Source organism: Aethalodelphis obliquidens, unplaced genomic scaffold (assembly GCF_003676395.1).
Source record: "Aethalodelphis obliquidens isolate GAN/ISIS:26980383/991018 unplaced genomic scaffold, ASM367639v1 scaffold1974, whole genome shotgun sequence".
Classification (NCBI taxonomy): domain Eukaryota; kingdom Metazoa; phylum Chordata; class Mammalia; order Artiodactyla; family Delphinidae; genus Aethalodelphis; species Aethalodelphis obliquidens.
The window spans coordinates 1-4,176 of NW_020839881.1; the positions used below are offsets into that span (position 1 = coordinate 1).

General features: G+C 49.8%; 1 pseudogene; it reads left to right on the plus strand.

Annotated features, from left to right (window-relative positions):
• Positions 1-3,366: 3,366 nt before the first annotated feature.
• Positions 3,367-3,485, plus strand: LOC113617133 (uncharacterized; annotated as a pseudogene).
• Positions 3,486-4,176: the final 691 nt, after the last annotated feature.

The following is a 4,176-nucleotide window of genomic DNA, read 5'->3' on the forward strand; positions in this document are numbered from 1 at the left end:
CTATTACCACTACTGCAGCTACTATTACTACTGCTGATGCTACTTCTGCTGCTTCTGCTACTACTACTACTAGCCCAGTGCATGGCAAATTCTACTACTATTACTACTACACCTGCTGCTGCTAGTACTGCTATTACTAGTAGTCAAGTGAATTGTAAACACTACAACTATTACTACTATTTCGGAAGCTGCTACTACTGCTACAACTACTATCTATTGTACTAGCCCAGTGCCTGGAAAATCTACTAGTACTACTGCTCTTGCTGCTACTGCTACTACTAGCCTAGGGCATGGCAAATACTACTACTATTACCACTACTTCTGCTCCTACTACTGCTGCTGCTCCTCCTACTGCTGCTACTTCTTCTACTGCTGCTGCGGCTACTACTACTACTAGACCAGTGTATGGCAAATACTACTACTATTACTACTACTGCTGCTCCTGCTGCTACTATTGGTACTACAACTGCTACTAGTACAAATATTGCTGCTGCTACTTCTACTGCTGTTGCTGCTACTACTGCTACTACTACTATCAATACTAACAGCCTAGTGCATGGCAAATTTACTGATACTACTGATTTTGCTTTTACTGCTACTACTAATGCTACTACTAGTAGTCCAGTGCATGGCAAATACTGCTACTATAACTACTACTGCTGCTGCTACTACTACTACTGATGCTACTACTGCTACTACTAGTAGTCCTGTGCATGGCAAATACTACTACTATTACTTCCATTGCTCCTGCTGCTGCTAATACTGCTACTACTACTGCTACTACTCATAGTCCAGTGCACTGCAAGTACTACTACTATTACTACTAGTGCTGCTGCTGCTAATACTGCTACTACTACTGCTACTTCTAGCAGTCCTGTGCATGGCAAATACTACTACTATTACTACTACTACTACTGTTATTGCTGCTACTGCTACTACTACTTATGGCCCACTGCAGGGCAAATCTGCTGCTACTACTTCTGCTGATGCTGCCACTTCTACTGCTGCTTCTACCACTACTACAGCTTCTACTACTATCCCAGTGCATGGCAAAAACGTCTAATATTACCACTACTGCTGCTACTACTACTACTGCTGCTACTACTACTGCTGCTGCTACTAGTACTACTACTGGCCCACTGCATGCCAAATAAAACTACTATTACCACTACTGCTACTACTAATACTGCTGCTAATACTACTACTGCTGCCACTACTACTACCCCTGCTACTAGTACTACTATTATCCCAGTGCATGGCAAGTACTACTGCTATTACCGCTACTGCTGCTACCACTACTACTGCTGCTGCTACTACTGCTACTACTACTATAGTTAAGGTGAGTGTCAGTGCCTTCTTTGGTAGAAATATCACGAACTTAGATAGGGACAGTATCATTGCTGAGTTAGGAATAGTGTCCGGGCCTTAGTTAGGCAGAGTGTCAGTGTGTGAGTTAGGATTAATGTCACGACTTTAGTTAGCTACAGTGTCCGTTCACAAGTCGGCAGTAGCATCCTGGTCTTATGTAGGGAGAGTGTCAGCGCCTGAGTTAGGAGTAGTGTCATGGCCGGAGTTGGGACTAGTGTAAGGGCCTTAGATAGGGACAGTGTCAGTACCTGAGGTAGGAATAATATTATGGCCTGAGTTGGAGTAGTGTCACCACCTGAGTTAGTAGTAGCGTCAGGGCCTTATTTAGGTATAGTGTCAGTCCCTGAATTTGGAGTAGTGCCATGGCCTTAAATAGGGACAGTGTCAGTGCCTGAGTTAGGAGTAGTGTTAAAACCTGAGTTAGGAGTAGTGTGAGGGCCTTTCTTAGGGACAGTGTCTGTGCCTTATTAAGTAGTAGGGTCAGGGCCTTAGTTAGGGCAAGTGTCATTTCCTGAGTTAGGAGTAGTGTTATGGCCTGAGTGAGGAGTAGTGTGAGGGCATTAGGGACAGTGTCAGTTCCTCAGTTAAAAGTATGTCAAGTCCTCAGTTAGGTAGAATGTCAGTGCCTGAGTTATTAGTATCAGGGCCTTTATTAGGGAGAAACCAGTTCCTGAGTTAAGAGTAGTGTTCAGGCTTGAGTTAGAAGTAGGGTCATCACCTTATTTAAGGACATTGTCATAGCCTGAGTTAGGTGTGGTGTGAGGGCCTTAGGGACAAGTGTCAGTGCCTCAGTTAAGAGTACTGTCAAGGCCTTAGTGAGGCAGAGGGTGAGTGCCTGAGATAGTATTAGTGTCACGGATTTAGTTAGGGACAGTGTACATTCCCAGATTGTAAGTAGCATCCAGGTTTTAGCTAAGGATAGTGTCTGTGCCTTAGTGTCAGGGCATTAGTTAGGGACAGATTCAGTGCCTGGGTTAGGAGTAGTTATATAGCCTGAGTTAGGAGTAGTGTGAGGGTCTTAAGTACAGTCTCAGTGCCTGAGTTAAAAGTACTGTCAAGACCTTAGTTAGGAAGCGTGTGAATGCCTGAGATTGCAGTAATATCAGGTCCTTAGTTAAGGACAGTGTCAATGTCAGAGTTGCGAGAAGTTTCAGGCCCTTAGTTATAGACAGTGTCAATGCCTGAGTTAAGTGTAGTGTCACGGCTTTAGTTAAGGAGAGTGTCCGTGCCTGAGTTGGTAGTAGTATCACGGAGTTAGTTAGGGACAGTCTCAGTGCTGAGTTTGGAATAGTGTCCGGGTCACTGACAGTGTCAGTGCCTCAGTTAAGAGTATTTTCAAGGCCGTAGTGAGGCAGAGTGTGAGTGCTTGTGTTAGGATTAGTGTAACGGGTTTGGTTAGGGACAGTGTCCTTCCCAAATTGTGAGTAGCGTACTGGTCTTAGGGACAGTGTCTGTGCCTCAGTTGTTAGTAGTCTCAGGGCCTTAGTTAGGGACAGTGTCAGTGCTTGAGTTAGGAGTAGTGTTAAGGCCTGAGTTAGGAGTAGTGTAAAGGTCTTAGTTACAAACAGTGTCAGTCCCTCAAGAGTATTGTCAAGGTCTTAGGCAGAGTGTGAGTGCCTGGTTTAGGATTAGTTTCACGGGGTTCATTAGGGACAGTGTTCATTCCCGAGTTGTGAATAGCATCCTGGTTTTAGTTAGGGACAGTCTCTTTCCCTTAGGTAATAGTAGTGTCAGGGCCTTAGTTAGGGACAGTGTCAGTGCCTCAGTTCTTAGTAGTGTTATGGCCTGAGTTAGGAGTAGTGTGAGTGCCTTAGGAACAGTGTCAGTGCCTCAGTTAAGAGGATGTCAATGCCTTAATTAGGTAGAGTGTCTGTGCCTGAGTTACGAGTATTATCAGGGCCCTTTTGCCCTGCCGGAGAGGGTGGGTCACTGGGCTGGTGGTAAGGCGCAAGTGCCAGCGAAACTGGGCCTCAAGAGGCAGCCCACGGCCCCCACCCTGTCTGTGGCCATACCACCCTGAACGTGTCCGATGTCATCTGATCTCGCAAGCAAAGCAGGGTCGAGCCTGGTTAGTACTTGGATGGGAGACCGCCTGGGAGTACCAGGTGCTGTAGGCTTTTTGCCTCCCACTCCGCCTTCTCATTTACTCGCTCACGGCAGTGGCCACCGGCTCTGACCATACCGGGCCCCGCTGCAGGCCCCAACTCCTCAGGCCCCTCCCACCATGGCACATGACGGAGGGGGCGCTCCCTGCCGGCCCGGCTGGCCAGGCGACCAGAAGCTGACCCTGGAAGGCAGCGGCACACCAGAAGCTCCGGGGGTGGCTGGCCGGGACTCAGACATGGCCGCGGGCCGGTGGCAGTCCGTGTGGCCCGTGAGCTTCTGGACCTGCACTTGGCCACCACCACTGGTGCCCAGCCACACCGCAGCCACCTGTCTGCCCGTAGGTCTCTCCACAGCACCCTCCAGAGAAAACCGCCCCTCTGCCTTTCTGCCATGGCTGGGGGGTGGGCACAGGGGCGGGGGCCGGGGCCGCTTACCCGGGCCTGCTGGACAACAGGGGCAGGGTCCTGTGCTCAGTGGGTGGCGTGGGGGCAAGGGTGGCCTTGCCGGGCCTGAGGGGCTGTGCCAACTCAGTGGTGGCTCCCAGTGGCTTCGGGCCAGCTGCTGTTGGGCAGGAGGGCCGGCCCGGGTGGCAGCTGGGCTGTGCCTAGTGCCTCATGGGCAGGCAGGGGCGATGCCCAAAGGACCACGGGCCCCGGGACCTGAAGCCTCCAGGGCCATGTCCCTGTGAGCGACGTGCGGGAT